We start from the raw sequence: 18,499 nt of genomic DNA, 5'->3' as shown, positions 1-18,499 counted from the left end.
TTGATGAAATGTACACGTACATATAATTGGTGTGAAATGGTGTAAACCTCTTTAATTACAGGATTGATGAAATGTACACGTACATATAATTGGTGTGAAATGGTGTAAACCTCTTTAATTACAGGATTGGTGGACCTCTTATTAGCAGAACAAGATTAAACAGAATGATAAGAAATCGTAACTAAATCATTTTGAAAGAGGTCTCGTGGCCTGAAGCGAAACGATGTAGCAACGGCTCAAAGTTTCTGGATATTCATTTCCTGTCGCAAAAACTGTATATCTGTGTGTGAGTGTGTTTCTGTAAAACAGGTATATCTGTGTGTGAGTGTGTTTCTGTAAAAACTGTATATCTGTGTGTGAGTGTGTTTCTGTAAAACAGGTATATCTAAGTGTGAGTGTGTTTCTGTAAAACTGTATATCTGTGTGTGAGTGTGTTTCTGTAAAACAGGTATATCTGTGTGTGAGTGTGTTTCTGTAAAACAGGTATATCCAGGTGTGAGTGTGTTTCTGTAAAACAGGTATATCCAGTGTGTGAGTGTGTTTCTGTAAAACAGGTATATCTGTGTGTGAGTGTGTTTCTGTAAAAAACTGTATATCTGTGTGTGAGTGTGTTTCTGTAAAACAGGTATATCTAAGTGTGAGTGTGTTTCTGTAAAACTGTATATCCAGTGTGTGAGTGTGTTTCTGTAAAACAGGTATATCTAAGTGTGAGTGTGTTTCTGTAAAACCGTATATCCTGTGTGTGAGTGTGTTTCTGTAAAACAGGTATATCCTGTGTGTGAGTGTGTTTCTGTAAAACAGGTATATCCAGTGTGTGAGTGTGTTTCTGTAAAAAACAGGTATATCCTGTGTGTGAGTGTGTTTCTGTAAAACAGGTATATCCAGTGTGTGAGTGTGTTTCTGTAAAACAGGTATATCCATGTGAGTGAGTGTTTCTGTAAAACTGTATATCAGTGTGTGAGTGTGTTTCTGTAAAACAGGTATATCTAAGTGTGAGTGTGTTTCTGTAAAACAGGTATATCCAGGTGTGAGGTGTGTGTTCTGTAAAACAGGTATATCCAGGTGTGAGTGTGTTCTGTAAAACAGGTATATCTGTGTGTGAGTGTGTTTCTGTAAAACAGGTATATCCATGTGTGAGTGTGTTTCTGTAAAAACTGTATATCCAGGTGTGAGTGTGTTTCTGTAAAACAGGTATATCTATGTGTGAGTGTGTTTCTGTAAAACAGGTATATCCTGTGTGTGTGAGTGTTTCTGTAAAACAGGTATATCTATGTGTGAGTGTGTTTCTGTAAAAACTGTATATCTGTGTGTGAGTGTGTTTCTGTAAAACAGGTATATCTAAGTGTGAGTGTGTTTCTGTAAAACTGTATATCTGTGTGTGAGTGTGTTTCTGTAAAACAGGTATATCTGTGTGTGAGTGTGTTTCTGTAAAACAGGTATATCTGTGTGTGAGTGTGTTTCTGTAAAACAGGTATATCTGTGTGTGAGTGTGTTTCTGTAAAAACTGTATATCTGTGTGTGAGTGTGTTTCTGTAAAACAGGTATATCTAAGTGTGAGTGTGTTTCTGTAAAACAGGTATATCTAAGAGTGAGTGTGTTTCTGTAAAAACTGTATATCTGTGTGTGAGTGTGTTTCTGTAAAAACTGTATATCTGTGTGTGAGTGTGTTTCTGTAAAACAGGTATATCTAAGTGTGAGGGTGTTTCTGTAAAACAGGTATATCTAAGAAGTCCAACATCGCCGACATCTTGTCTCCAGGTGTTTGTTTCTTGTAACTAAATTTATGTACGTTTCTTTGTTTTTTTAATTTTACGCAAAGCTACATGAGGGCTATCTGCGCTAATTTAGAGGTAATAGACCAGAGGGAGATTGCTAGTCATGACCACCACGGCTGTTTTACCAACGAATCATCATATGTAAGAGTCCAACACTGTGGACAACCTGTTTCTGGATATCCAATACCTGTAGGTAAACATATATATATAAATGTGTCTGTGTTAAACAGGTTTAACTAAGCGGTAGATCATTGTAGACAATCTGATAGTTTTATTTAAGTATCCTAAGACAAGGATTCTTAAACTAGGGCCTTGAGTCATGTCTGAACTTTCATAACAAGTATTTTAAAAGATTTGATTTATACATTACAAAATATTTTAGTCATATATCATTTGCATGAATTAATATATTTACTTTTGGAAAACAGCTTTTCATGCTTTTGTTTTAATTTTTTTTCAAAACGAAAAACCATCGATAGGTTTGGTGGTCTGCAAAAACAATTAATTAGAAGAAGTCTTCGTGTTAATAAAGTTTGAGAATCGACGTTCTAAGACACAAATTAAAATAGCTTTTATCCAGTGGTAACGACAACTTAATACGTGTAAGGTGGTTAAACCTCAAACTGTTAACTTAACAGCTATTAACGTTAAATACTAGATTATTAGGCCTAGATCGAATTCGCGTGTCGGTGAAGTCCGAGAACATCACGTATGTCACTCACTCATCATGTGACCATGACGTCATTTATATTGTTAACATCTAATTGGTGACGCACATGAATGGATTAACAAGATTCCCACTGTCCCTATCTACTATCTAGAGATACTACAGCCACACCTTACGTCATAGTTATCCAGTACTGTTTAACACGTTAACCAACATTGTTTAAAGAGTTATCTAACGTTGTTTTTCAACTAATTATTCCAAGAATGGAGACTCTCGATTAAAACGAAACTTTGAGCCTGAAAACTGTAAATATTTAACGCACGTGATCTGGTGTCAGTCCAACGTTGAGAAAGAGTGAAACTTTAAACAAAAAAGCTGAAAAACTTTACATGTTAACGACCGCTCTAAGGATTCAGAAATATTTTAACATTGACTTGTTGTAACTATGTAGGTATGTTGTCTTTGTCACAGATATATAGCAACTTTTCCTGTGGTAGGTATCAGGCAGACAAACTCGTGGTTTGTACTCGAAAGGTCATTATTTGATGAGTTGTCAAGCGATCGTCAACTTCTCAGCGTGCGATGAAAACACTTGTTAATATATTCATCACACACCTCAGAATAACAGGAACAAAATACCTGATTAAATCTGTGATGTTAAGAAAATTTAATGTAGACATTTTATGTATTATAGTAAAAAGAGAGTCAAAAGAAAATAGTAACGTCCACTACTAAAGTACCATGTTAACGTACATTATTAGTTCGGGTGAACAGAAAACAGTAACGTCCACTATTAAAGTACCATGTTAACGTACATTATTAGTTCGGGTGAACAGAAAACAGTAACGTCCACTACTGAAGTACCATGTTAACGTACATTATTAGTTCGTGTGAACAGAAAACAGTAACGTCCACTACTGAAGTAACATGTTGATGTACATTATTAGTTCGTGTGAACAGAAAACAGTAACGTCTACTACTGAAGTACCATGTTGATGTACATTATTAGTTCGTGTGAACAGAAAACAGTAACGTCCACTACTAAAGTACCATGTTGATGTACATTATTAGTTCGTGTGAACAGAAAACAGTAACGTACACTACTGAAGTAACATGTTGATGTTCATTATTAGTTCGGGTGAACAGAAAACAGTAACGTACACTACTGAAGTACCATGTTAACGTACATTATTAGTTCGGGTGAACAGAAAACAGTAACGTCCACTACTAAAGTACCATGTTGATGTACATTATTAGTTCCTGTGAACAGAAAACAGTAACGTCCACTACTGAAGTACCATGTTGATGTTCATTATTAGTTCGGGTGAACAGAAAACAGTAACGTACACTACTGAAATACCATGTTGATGTACATTATTAGTTCGTGTGAACAGAAAACAGTAACGTCCACTACTAAAGTACCATGTTAACGTACATTATTAGTTCGTGTGAACAGAAAACAGTAACGTCCACTACTAAAGTACCATGTTGATGTACATTATTAGTTCCTGTGAACGGAAAACAGTAACGTCCACTACTGAAGTACCATGTTGATGTTCATTATTAGTTCCTGTGAACAGAAAACAGTAACGTCCACTACTAAAGTACCATGTTGATGTTCATTATTAGTTCGTGTGAACAGAAAACAGTAACGTCTACTACTGAAGTACCATGTTGATGTACATTATTAGTTCGTGTGAACAGAAAACAGTAACGTCCACTACTGAAGTACCATGTTGATGTACATTATTAGTTCCTGTGAACAGAAAACAGTAACGTCCACTACTGAAGTACCATGTTGATGTACATTATTAGTTCCTGTGAACAGAAAACAGTAACGTCCACTACTAAAGTACCATGTTGATGTACATTATTAGTTCGGGTGAACAGAAAACAAGAACGTCTACTACTGAAGTACCATGTTGATGTACATTATTAGTTGTGGGAACAGAAAACAGTAACGTCCACTACTAAAGTACCATGTTGATGTACATTATTAGTTCGGGTGAACAGAAAACAAGAACGTCTACTACTGAAGTACCATGTTGATGTACATTATTAGTTCGGGTGAACAGAAAACAGTAACGTCCACTACTGAAGTACCATGTTGATGTACATTATTAGTTCCTGTGAACAGAAAACAGTAACGTACACTACTGAAGTACCATGTTGATGTACATTATTAGTTCCTGTGAACAGAAAACAGTAACGTCCACTACTGAAGTACCATGTTGATGTACATTATTAGTTCCTGTGAACAGAAAACAGTAACGTCCACTACTGAAGTACCATGTTGATGTACATTATTAGTTCCTGTGAACAGAAAACAGTAACGTCCACTACTAAAGTACCATGTTGATGTACATTGTTAGTTCCTGTGAACAGAAAACAGTAACGTACACTACTGAAGTACCATGTTGATGTTCATTATTAGTTTCTGTGAACAGAAAACAGTAACGTCCACTACTGAAGTACCATGTTGATGTACATTATTAGTTCGGGTGAACAGAAAACAGTAACGTCTACTACTAAAGTACCATGTTGATGTACATTATTAGTTCGTGTGAACAGAAAACAGTAACGTCCACTACTGAAGTACCATGTTGATGTTCATTATTAGTTCCTGTGAACAGAAAACAGTAATGTCCACTATTAAAGTACCATGTTGATGTACATTATTAGTCCTGGGAACAGAAAACAGTAACGTCCACTACTAAAGTACCATGTTGATGTACATTATTAGTTCGTGTGAACAGAAAACAGTAACGTCCACTACTGAAGTACCATGTTGATGTACATTATTAGTTCGTGTGAACAGAAAACAGTAACGTCCACTACTGAAGTACCATGTTGATGTACATTATTAGTTCCTGTGAACAGAAAACAGTAACGTACACTACTGAAGTACCATGTTGATGTTCATTATTAGTTTCTGTGAACAGAAAACAGTAACGTCTACTACTGAAGTACCATGTTGATGTACATTATTAGTTCGGGTGAACAGAAAACAGTAACGTCCACTACTAAAGTACCATGTTGATGTACATTATTACTTCCTGTGAACAGAAAACAGTAACGTACACTACTAAAGTACCATGTTGATGTTCATTATTAGTTCGTGTGAACAGAAAACAGTAACGTCCACTACTAAAGTACCATGTTGATGTTCATTATTAGTTCGTGTGAACAGAAAACAGTAACGTCCACTACTGAAGTACCATGTTGATGTTCATTATTAGTTCCTGTGAACAGAAAACAGTAACGTACACTACTGAAGTACCATATTGATGTACATTATTAGTTCCTGTGAACAGAAAACAGTAACGTACACTACTAAAGTACCATGTTGATGTACATTATTTCAGAGAATTATATTTTAAACGTGTAAACAAATATCTATATTTAGAGTATTTATGGTTGAAACCAAGACTAAGACTACAGAAGAAAGAAACGTCTTTACTACATGTCTTTATTACATGTATAAATAGTATATAATCTTGCTTAATAACACTGGTTGTGAAAATTAAGATTGTAAACAAGAACGTTATAGAAATCTTGTTACAAACCATGTAAATCAGGCTAAACAAACAATATAAACAAGTCTAAACAAACAATATAAACAAGTCTAAACATTCCAAACAGCGCAAAATTTTTTAAAGAAAACTAAATAAAAACAAGTCACCAAGTATAAGATCAACGTATTTGTTAAATATGTATATATTTTTACTAAATAAAATTATTTAATTCAAAGTCATAATACTTTTACTCAACTTAATAAAATATTGTTGGGATTATGGCCAGAAACGTCTTGAATAGCGAGACTGCCTGACAGATAAATCGATGCAGTCTAATCGTTATAGGCTCTAAGTCTTCTTTTGTGTTGATTTCTTACATTGTGTAGTGCTAACCTGTTCTTTGTATTTTGTGGTTCTGAAATATATAGAGTTCATTTTCTTTTTCTCAGATGTTGTTATTATTACTTCAGAATAAGGGTTAATAAACCAGGTAAATCACATGTATCAAACAACGAGGTAAACATAACGAATTCTGTTATAATACACCTGATGTAATTGATAAATATTATTGAAAAGATCTTAGCTGAGTCAAAGTATCTGACGAAATCATAACAGAAACTATGATTTGATCTTCTGGAGATCATGTTTTATCCATTCTCTGGTTCTATACTTCACATGAAATCTACTTAATTATGCCCAATATTCTGGGTGTTTCTATGTATCGAACAGCCCCAGAAGAATGACGTTTCTGTGATAGACCTTGTAAGCTTCGTGGAACTGTGATCGCTGTTCAAGCCTCCCTGATGGAAAACCATTTTTCTTCCAGATCCTTTCTAGTGGCAGCGGTTGTCATGGTGAAAAATGATGTTCTGTTGTAGGAAAACTGTTTGGCACGTTTTCAAAACAGGAAGCGTTATCGGAAGTTGTAACATTTCCTAATCCAGGAAGTTCCTGGTAGGTTCGGAATCAGACAGGTAAGTGAGGTGTTTCTAGCATACCGAATGATGCATGAAATTACAACCTAATTTCAAAGTCAACAAGGCGTCACAGGAAGACACGTTGAATATTCAGTGAGGTTAGAAGAAAAGATACACATTTGATCAATGAGTTGATAGAATTCCAGTTCTGTCCCCTTAAACATTCTCATGCAAAATGTGAGCATGTAAAGATATGGATATCGTACAAAGCTACACGAGGGCTACTTGCTATCCCTAATTTAGAAGTGTAAGATTAGAGAGAAGGCAGCAAGTCATAACCACCCATCGCCAACTCTTGTGCTACTTTTTTACCAACGGATAGTGAGAGTGAACGTCACATTATAACGCCCTCATGGCTGAAAGGGCGAGCATGTTTGGTGTGATGGGGATTTGAATCCTCGACCCTTAGATTAGAAGTCAAGCCCCTTAACTATCTGGCCCATATGCAAAGGAACATCTAATTAACTTTTACCTGTTCTTAATTAAACTTAAATGTATTTTTAATGTTGTTATACGTCATTAAACCAGGAGTATTTTGTTGTGAGGGGTGAAGAAACGTGTTAGTTATGTAATGTGGTTCAGTTGTTACTCTATAACTGTTTGAATTTCAACTCAATTTATTAGAATATATATACCTCTCAGTGGATAACACTACGAAAAGTTATATTTGGTGTTTCTTTAAATAGTTCCATTGGAAGAGTCTGAGTTTCTGAAAGCTATATGTATAATATACATGTTGAATGTGTTTTACATTTCTCATTAGGTATAACTTCTGTCAACAGTGGAGAAGACTGATAAGTGATGGAATTAATACTGTCAACGTAGATGACATGTAAACATATATCCTATCCATCAATACCCTGAAACACGAGACTTACTGGAACAAGTTCTTCATCACACTATACAAATGTAACTCAGAAAACCTTGGACACGTGTCTCTAAATAACGAACAATCATCGTATCAACATCAATACCCTGAAACACGAGACTTACTGGAACAAGTTCTTCATCACACTGTACAAATGTAACTCAGAAAACCTTGGACACGTGTCTCTAAATAACGAACAATCATCGTATCAACATCAATACCTTGAAACACGAGACTTACTGGAACAAGTTCTTCATCACACTGTACAAATGTAACTCAGAAAACCTTGGACACGTGTCTCTAAATAACGAACAATCATCGTATCAACATCAATACCCTGAAACACGAGACTTACTGGAACAAGTTCTTCATCACACTGTACAAATGTAACTCATGAAACCTTGGACACGTGTCTCTAAATAACGAACAATCATCGTATCAACACTGATATTCTTCGGTTTGGAGGAACTACATGTACAACCATACATTTTGTACATCACACTGTACAAATGTAACTCATGAAACCTTGGACACGTGTCTCTAAATAACGAACAATCGCAGGTTTAGAACTATTTCATTTTAGAAACAAATGATCGTGGTCTGTATGTTATTGTCTAGAAATACCTGTTAAAGTATATAACAACTAATGAAACAAGTGATCGTGGTCTGTATGTTATTGTCTAGAAATACCTGTTAAAGTATATAACAACTAATGAAACAAGTGATCGTGGTCTGTATGTTATTGTCTAGAAATACCTGTTAAAGTATATAACAACTAATGAAACAAGTGATCGTGGTCTGTATGTTATTGTCTAGAAATACCTGTTAAAGTATATAACAACTAATGAAACAAGTGATCGTGGTCTGTATGTTATTGTCTAGAAATACCTGTTAAAGTATATAACAACTAATGAAACAAGTGATCGTGGTCTGTATGTTATTGTCTAGAAATACCTGTTAAAGTATATAACAACTAATGAAACAAGTGATCGTAGACTGTATGTTATTGTCTAGAAATACCTGTTAAAGTATATAACAACTAATGAAACAAGTGATCGTGGTCTGTATGTTATTGTCTAGAAATACCTGTTAAAGTATATAACAACTAATGAAACAAGTGATCGTGGTCTGTATGTTATTGTTTAGAAATACCTGTTAAAGTATATAACAACTAATGAAACAAGTGATCGTGGTCTGTATGTTATTGTCTAGAAATACCTGTTAAAGTATATAACAACTAATGAAACAAGTGATCGTAGACTGTATGTTATTGTCTAGAAATACCTGTTAAAGTATATAACAACTAATGAAACAAGTGATCGTGGTCTGTATGTTATTGTCTAGAAATACCTGTTAAAGTATATAACAACTAATGAAACAAGTGATCGTGGTCTGTATGTTATTGTCTAGAAATACCTGTTAAAGTATATAACAACTAATGAAACAAGTGATCGTGGTCTGTATGTTATTGTCTAGAAATACCTGTTAAAGTATATAACAACTAATGAAACAAGTGATCGTAGACTGTATGTTATTGTCTAGAAATACCTGTTAAAGTATATAACAACTAATGAAACAAATGATCGTAGACTGTACGTTATTGTCTAGAAATACCTGTTAAAGTATATAACAACTAATGAAACAAGTGATCGTAGACTGTACGTTATTGTCTAGAAATACCTGTTAAAGTATATAACAACTAATGAAACAAATGATAGTAGACTGTATGTTATTGTCTAGAAATACCTGTTAAAGTATATAACAACTAATGAAACAAATGATCGTAGACTGTATGTTATTGTCTAGAAATACCTGTTAAAGTATATAACAACTAATGATACAAGTGATCGTAGACTGTATGTTATTGTCTAGAAATACCTGTTAAAGTATATAACAACTAATGATACAAGTGATCGTAGACTGTATGTTATTGTCTAGAAATACCTGTTAAAGTATATAACAACTAATGAAACAAATGATCGTAGACTGTACGTTATTGTCTAGAAATACCTGTTAAAGTATATAACAACTAATGAAACAAGTGATCGTAGACTGTATGTTATTGTCTAGAAATACCTGTTAAAGTATATAACAACTAATGATATATCACAGCATGAATTAATATGTTTCAACTCTACTTTACTAAAACATGAAACCAGACACTTTGTAAAAGTCAGTTTATATAACTGGTTTTCAGTCCGTTTTATTTAACAGTATAGTGACCCATCTATCACGTGACAAAACCATTTCCTTTATCTTAACGTGATGAAAGCTATCACGTGACAATTTCCTTTAACTTAACCTAATGGAAACTTATCACGTGACAAAATATTTTCTTTACCGCAACGTGAGTGACAAAAACGGTTCCTTAATCTTCACGTAATGGAAAGCTAACATGTGAAAACAACATTTTCTTTGTCTCTATCTAATGAAAACCTATCACGTGGATAGTGAAATATCAACAAATAACATGCAAGTTGTTTCCAGCTAACAACATTCTAAGTTATACTTATTTCAGTACTATGTTCAGAAAACAAGCAGGACGGGAAATGTTGAGAACACATTTACTCATAAGCCTTGTTATTTCATTTTAAGGACACCAGAGGGACATACAATCTGATATCTTTATCAAAATAAAAAAAAACGTTTTGTTACCAAGTTATGACAGGTTAGGTTTCTTATTAAAGGATTCCATATTTAAAGATGGTTTCATGTTTTTGCTAGTGGTTTACATATTTAAAGATGATTTCTTGTTTTTTTGTTAGTAGTTTCCATATCATAAAAGACGGTTTTTTTTTTGTTTTGTTAGTGAGTTCCACATTAAAAGACAGGGTTTTTTTTGTTTTAGTTAGTAGTTTCCATATTAAAAGACGGTTTTTTTTTTGTTTTGTTAGTAGTTTCCATATTAAAAGACTTTTTTTTTTGTTTTGTTAGTAGTTTCCATATTAAAAGAGACATTTTTTTTGTTTTTGTTAGTAGTTTCCATATTAAAAGATGATTTCTTGTTTTTGTTAGTAGTTTCCATATTAAAGACGGTTTTTTTTTTTTGCTTGTAGTTTCCATATTAAAAGACGGTTTCTGTTTTTTTTTGTTAGTAGTTTCCATATTAAAAGATGATTTTGTTTTGTTAGTAGTTTCCATTTTAAAAGATGGTTTTTGTTTTTTTTTTGTTAGTAGTTTCCATTTTAAAGATGGTTTTTTGATGGTTTTTGTTAGTAGTTTCCATTTTAAAAGACTTTGGTTAGTTTTTTTGTTTTTTGTTAGTAGTTTCCCTATTAAAAGATGATTTTTGTTTTTGTTAGTAGTTTCCATATTAAAAGATGGTTTCTTGTTTTTGTTAGTAGTTTCCATATTAAAAGACGGTTTTTTTGTTTTTGTTAGTAGTTTCCCTATTAAAAGATGGTTTCTTGTTTTTGTTAGTAGTTTCCATATTAAAAGATGGTTTCTTGTTTTTGCTTGTAGTTTCCATATTAAAAGATGATTTTTGTTTTTGTTAGTAGTTTCCATATTAAAAGACGGTTTCTTGTTTTTGTTAGTAGTTTCCATATTAAAAGACGGTTTTTTTGTTTTTGTTAGTAGTTTCAATATTAAAAGATGGTTTCTTGTTTTTGTTAGTAGTTTCCACATTAAAAGATGATTTCTTGTTTTTGTTAGTAGTTTCCATATTAAAAGACGGTTTCTTGTTTTTGTTAGTAGTTTCCATATTAAAGAGTTTCCATTTTTTTTTTTTTGTTAGTAGTCTCCATATTAAAAGATGGTTTCTTGTTTTGTTAGTAGTTTCCACATTAAAAGATGAATTCTTTTTTTTTGTTAGTAGTTTCCATATTAAAAGACGGTTTCTTGTTTTGTTAGTAGTTTCCATATTAAAAGACGGTTTCTTGTTTCTTTTTTTTTGTTAGTAGTTTCCATATTAAAAGACGGTTTCTTGTTTTTTGTTAGTAGTTTCCATATTAAAAGATGATTTTTGTTTTTGTTAGTAGTTTCCACATTAAAAGACGGTTTCTTGTTTTTGTTAGTAGTTTCCATATTAAAAGATGATTTTTGTTTTTGTTAGTAGTTTCCATATTAAAAGATGGTTTCTTCTTTTTTTGTTAGTAGTTTCCACATTAAAGATGATTTTCTTGTTTTTTGTTAGTAGTTTCCATATTAAAAGACGGTTTCTTGTTTTTGTTAGTAGTTTCCATATTAAAAGATGATTTTTGTTTTTGTTAGTAGTTTCCATATTAAAAGATGGTTTCTTGTTTTTGTTAGTAGTTTCGACATTAAAAGATGATTTTTGTTTTTGCTTGTAGTTTCCATATTAAAAGACGTTTTTTTTTGTTTTTGTTAGTAGTTTCCATATTAAAAGATGGTTTCTTGTTTTTGTTAGTAGTTTCCATATTAAAAGACGGTTTCTTGTTTTTGTTAGTAGTTTCCATATTAAAAGACGGTTTTTTTTGTTTTTGTTAGTAGTCTCCATATTAAAAGATGGTTTCTTGTTTTTGTTAGTAGTTTCCACATTAAAAGATGAATCTTTGTTTTGTTAGTAGTTTCCATATTAAAAGACGGTTTCTTGTTTTGTTAGTAGTTTCCATATTAAAAGACGGTTTCTTGTTTTTTTGTTAGTAGTTTCCATATTAAAAGATGATTTTGTTTTTTTGTTAGTAGTTTCCACATTAAAAGACGGTTTCTTGTTTTTTGTTAGTAGTTTCCATATTAAAAGATGATTTTGTTTTGTTAGTAGTTTCCATATTAAAAGATGGTTTCTTGTTGTTTTGTTGGTAGTTTCCACATTAAAGATGATTTCTTGTTTTTTGTTAGTAGTTTCCATATTAAAAGACGGTTTCTTGTTTTGTTAGTAGTTTCCATATTAAAAGATGATTTTGTTTTTTTGTTAGTAGTTTCCATATTAAAAGATGGTTTCTTGTTTTTGTTAGTAGTTTCGACATTAAAAGATGATTTTTGTTTTTGCTTGTAGTTTCCATATTAAAAGACGTTTTTTTTTGTTTTTGTTAGTAGTTTCCATATTAAAAGATGGTTTCTTGTTTTTGTTAGTAGTTTCCATATTAAAAGATGATTTCTTGTTTTTGTTAGTAGTTTCCATATTAAAAGATGGTTTCTTTTTTTTGTTGGTAGTTTCCACATTAAAAGATGATTTCTTGTTTTTTTGTTAGTAGTTTCCATATTAAAAGACGGTTTCTTGTTTTTGTTAGTAGTTTCCATATTAAAAGATGATTTTGTTTTGTTAGTAGTTTCCATATTAAAAGATGGTTTCTTGTTTTTGTTAGTAGTTTCGACATTAAAAGATGATTTTTGTTTTTGCTTGTAGTTTCCATATTAAAAGACGTTTTTTTTTGTTTTTGTTAGTAGTTTCCATATTAAAAGATGGTTTCTTGTTTTGTTAGTAGTTTCCATATTAAAAGATGATTTCTTGTTTTGTTAGTAGTTTCCATATTAAAAGATGATTTCTTGTTTTTTGTTGGTAGTTTCCACATTAAAAGATGATTTCTTGTTTTTGTTAGTAGTTTCCATATTAAAAGACGGTTTCTTGTTTTTGTTAGTAGTTTCCATATTAAAAGATGATTTTTGTTTTTGTTAGTAGTTTCCATATTAAAAGATGGTTTCTTGTTTTTGTTAGTAGTTTCGACATTAAAAGATGATTTTTTTGTTTTGCTTGTAGTTCCATATTAAAAGACGTTTTTTTTTTTTTTTGTTAGTAGTTTCCATATTAAAAGATGGTTTCTTGTTTTGTTAGTAGTTTCCATATTAAAAGATGATTTCTTGTTTTTTGTTAGTAGTTTCCATATTAAAAGACCGTTTCTTGTTTTTGCTTGTAGTTTCCATATTAAAAGACGGTTTCTTGTTTTTGTTAGTAGTTTCCATATTAAAAGACGGTTTTTTTTTGTTTTTGTTAGTAGTTTCCATATTAAAAGATGATTTTTGTTTTTGTTAGTAGTTTCCATATTAAAAGACGGTTTCTTGTTTTTGCTTGTAGTTTCCATATTAAAAGACGGTTTCTTGTTTTTGTTAGTAGTTTTCATATTAAAAGATAGTTTCTTGTTTTTGTAAAAGAAAACAATAACTGCCTTTAATCTATCAACTACTTCTATACGTGGTTGTGATGTTATTTAAATAGTTACTGGCCAATAGCTGCTTGAGTTCAAAGTAATGGATGGTTTAATCAATATACTGGCTGCTGCTCTTCTCACGAGCATACCTCCGGGCCAATAGTAACTTGAAAAACACTTTGTCACCAATATCTAGATATCTACGGAACTTGTAAGATGTGGAAAACGTGATCAAGTCTGCATAGAAAGTTTCCAAACCACTGAACTATAACATGACATGTGTTTCAAGTTGGTAGTTGTTAACATTCTATTTTCATATCTATAGACTTTAAGCGGACTTTCCAGAACACGTAACAAGTCCATGTTCGAAGTTTCTACAAATTAAAGAATGCTCGAAACGTTGTACCTCAAGAGATGACTGGATGGTAGTCCGGTCCAGCACTTTAGATAGTTCAATTCTTCACGTACAGTATGTAAGATAAATATATTCAATGTAACATGCGAGGTTCAAATCTCATGTATTAGGGTTATCGTTACGTCGAAGAAAATACTGTTAATGAGGGAACCGACTTGATTTTAAATGGATATTTAACCATTATGAATTTATGTTTGGTGTGTAGAAGGCAGTGTATTATGTATGTGGTAACAGTGACGTATAACGGTGTAGACAAGTCAAGTGCTTGTGGTAACAGTGACGTATAACGGTGTAGACAAGTCAAGTGCTTGTGGTAACAGTGACGTATAACGGTGTAGACAAGTCAAGTGCTTGTGGTAACAGTGACGTATAACGGTGTAGACAAGTCAAGTGCTTGTGGTAACAATGACATATAACGGTGTAGAAAAGTCAAGTGCTTGTGGTAACAATGACATAACGGTGTAGACAAGTCAAGTGCTTGTGGTAACGGTGACGTATAACGGTGTAGACAAGTCAAGTGCTTGTGGTAACGGTGACGTATAACGGTGTAGACAAGTCAAGTGCTTGTGGTAACAGTGACGTATAACGGTGTAGACAAGTCAAGTGCTTGTGGTAACAATGACGTATAACGGTGTAGATAAGTCAAGTGCTTGTGGTAACAATGACGTATAACGGTGTAGATAAGTCAATATGTAGCTTGCGTGGGTTGGCTTACTAAGATGTAGAATTCTCACAATATGTAGCTTGCGTGGGTTGGCTTACTAAGGTGTAGAATTCTCTCACAATATGTAGCTTGCGTGGGTTGGCTTACTAAGGTGTAGAATTCTCACAATATGTAGCTTGCGTGGGTTGGCTTATTACTAGGTGTAGAATTCTCACAATATGTAGCTTGCGTGGGTTGGCTTACTAAGGTGTAGAATTCTCACAATATGTAGCTTGCGTGGGTTGGCTTACTAAGGTGTAGAATCTCTCACAATATGTAACTTGCGTGGGTTGGCTTACTAAGGTGTAGAATTCTCACAATATGTAGCTTGCGTGGGTTGGCTTACTAAGGTGTAGAATTCTCACAATATGTAACTTGCGTGGGTTGGCTTACTAAGGTGTAGAATTCTCACAATATGTAGCTTGCGTGGGTTGGCTTACTAAGGTGTAGAATTCTCACAATATGTAGCTTGCGTGGGTTGGCTTACTAAGGTGTAGAATTCTCTCACAATATGTAGCTTGCGTGGGTTGGCTTACTAAGGTGTAGAATTCTCACAATATGTAGCTTGCGTGGGTTGGCTTACTAAGATGTAGAATTCTCACAATATGTAGCTTGCGTGGGTTGGCTTACTAAGATGTAGAATTCTCACAATATGTAGCTTGCGTGGGTTGGCTTACTAAGGTGTAGAATTTCTCACAATATGTAGCTTGCGTGGGTTGGTTTTACTAAGATGTAGAATTCTCACAATATGTAGCTTGCGTGGGTTGGCTTACTAAGATGTAGAATTCTCACAATATGTAGCTTGCGTGGGTTGGCTTACTAAGATGTAGAATTGTCACAATATGTAGCTTGCGTGGGTTGGGTTACTAAGGTGTAGAATTGTCACAATATGTAGCTTGCGTGGGTTGGGTTACTAAGGTGTAGAATTCTCACAATATGTAGCTTGCATGGGTTGGCTCACTAAGATGTAGAATTCTCACAATATGTAGCTTGCTGAAAACACGCTTTTATCATTACTTGCTTTTAGGACTCGTTCAGATATTTCTTGGGTCATTTTTCGAGAAAAAAATACTCAAAGCTCATATTAAACTAGTCGGAGGCTAGGGTCAGTATTCCCTATAAATTTAGTTTCAGTGTGGACTTGTGTAGTTGTAACAAGTCATGTGACACAATTCATCAACGTCACATTCTATGGGCTCTAAAGAAGAAGGAATGTTTTGTGAAAGAAGTCCTGTACTTAGTACGTTCAATTGTACTGGACTGACGGTGACCTACCCTACCATTACAGTGGTCATTTCGCGAGTATCCGCAGTCTTAATCTTCTAATACCTCTCAATTTACGACATAAATATCATAAAAATTGGTGAATCATTTAGCTAGACTCCTGAAGTTTGGTAACAATGATCCTATTGGACAGTTTGTATGTGACTTCACAGAGGAATGTAAAAAAAACGTGTTTAATGGCAACACACCGAACCCAGTGTAGCCGCTACGCTGTTATTACTGCAGCATTATTTTGATGCTTCGAAGATAGACAGTCATGAAGAACAAACACCTCAGTTTAATTGCACGTGAAAAGACGAAGAAAGAGACTAGATGTACCACGACCAGAGCACCGGCTGGGCTCATTCCCACGTGGCATAGAGAACTCTACTTAAAGATATCAGTTACAGCATAAAAAATACCACTTAAAATTCAGCTTTTAGCTAACCTCGGTCATCGTTTTCAGCTGGGTAGAGGGGAGGTCAAACATCTAGTGTGTCTCCTCCCCTTTAATGCTGATTAATGTAAGAAGTTTCAATGTGGACAACCAGCAAGAACCGCCATCAACCAAACTTCGTGGAAAATCATTCGTTTATATTCGATTGATAGCTCGACTCTTAACAGTCGAACTGCATATTTAAAGGTTTATTGTCCTCGAGAGAAAATAATTACTGAATATTTATAACCTACGTATCGACTGGAATATTCTCTATGAGAGAACGTCGTTTTAGTGTTATATTAAACACACACACGTGTATAACAATCAAGTGGTAACACACACAGGGACTGGCAAACCGATTATGAACTTACTACTGACAGAAAATACAAAGAAAAACAAAATTTGCACAATGCACTATTATTTTTACATGAGCCCTGTGCTTTACATGTAGTATTGTATCTTGTTTTGAACCGTGTACATTATATGTAGTATTACATCTTGTGTTTAACTTTGTGCTTTACAAATAGTATTACACCTCGTGTTGAACTTTGTACTTTACGTCTAGTATTACACCTTATATTGAACCTTGTACTTTACGTCTAGTGTTATACCTTGTGTTGAACTTTGTACTTTACGTCTAGTATTATACCTTGTATTGAACCTTGTACTATACGTCTAGTATTACACCTTATATTGAACCTTGTACTTTACGTCTAGTGTTATACCTTGTGTTGAACCTTGTATTTTACGTCTAGTGTTACACCTCGTGTTGAACTTTGTACTTTACGTCTAGTATTACACTTTGAGTTGTTTATACCTTACATTTTCTCAATAAACAATTGTTAAGTAACTATTAGTGTTTGAATATTAAATATATTTCCGAATGTCATGTCTTGCTTCCCTGGAAGTTGTTTGATGACCTTTCTAGTTTTTACAAGATAAACAAGGTAATGAGAGAAGGCTGCCGATACTGTAGAGATGATTATATTAATATATCTTTACCCTCCATTTCTCATGCAGTTTGGGCCGTCACTACTGCATGCTTCATAGGGTGGGCCGTCACTACTGCATGCTTCATAGGGTGGGCCGTCACTACTGCATGTTTCATAGGGTGGGCCGTCACTGCTGCATGCTGCATACTAAACTAAATATTTTCTCAATAAAATATATAACTACAAAATGTCTGCTTAGTTTTCGTATCGCCACCTGCTGCTCCCACGATGCTTCGCACTTGTCATTATCAACTTCAATGATGGCTACTTTATCTGCCGTATCTATAAATTTCGCCTTCAGGCAGTCTGGGCTATAATTCGATATTTAGGATTGGAAATCGTCGTTATTGCTGATTCGATGATCGAAACTGAGCTTCATACTACCCTTTAAACTACGGTTTAAAGATATCTGTTGCGGAAGATCAGTTAGTAGGTTCATGATGATTTATTGTGGTTATTGAATAGTTGATCGCATTATTTTCAGGTGTAAAATATTAAGTTGTAGCTGAAGATTGTCATGGAGATTTGTTTTAAATATAGTAAACACCTGTACTATTTATGTAACAAACTTTATATATTAGTTTGATATAATCAAAGTAAAAAAAAACAAAACACGCTGCACCAATTGAACGGATCCCAGGGTACAAGCTGTAATGTGTAATATAAAATGTAGCCTGGGTTTTGGAGGTAGGAACCACATTGCGGTGGGGATACACCGTCTATCAATCTTAACCTCCATTCGCCAGTCTCACTTAAAGCAAAGGAATAGCAATAGAAATTAAAATTGAAATAATAGATATAGAAATGAAAATTAGGAGAGCGAGATGTGGGTGCTCAA

General features: G+C 33.6%; 1 long non-coding RNA gene across 1 annotated transcript; it reads left to right on the top strand.

The window, feature by feature from the left end:
* The first annotated feature begins 1,295 nt into the window (after window positions 1-1,295).
* Window positions 1,296-8,284, top strand: LOC143257798 (uncharacterized). The gene is made up of 4 exons (XR_013032003.1): window positions 1,296-1,436; window positions 1,717-1,964; window positions 6,784-6,931; window positions 7,698-8,284. It is a non-coding gene; the product is annotated as an uncharacterized LOC143257798 (long non-coding RNA).
* Window positions 8,285-18,499: the final 10,215 nt, after the last annotated feature.

The sequence above is a fragment of the Tachypleus tridentatus genome, chromosome 1 (genome assembly GCF_004210375.1).
Source record: "Tachypleus tridentatus isolate NWPU-2018 chromosome 1, ASM421037v1, whole genome shotgun sequence".
Taxonomy (NCBI): domain Eukaryota; kingdom Metazoa; phylum Arthropoda; class Merostomata; order Xiphosura; family Limulidae; genus Tachypleus; species Tachypleus tridentatus.
This window is presented reverse-complemented; position numbering and strand designations above follow the sequence as displayed.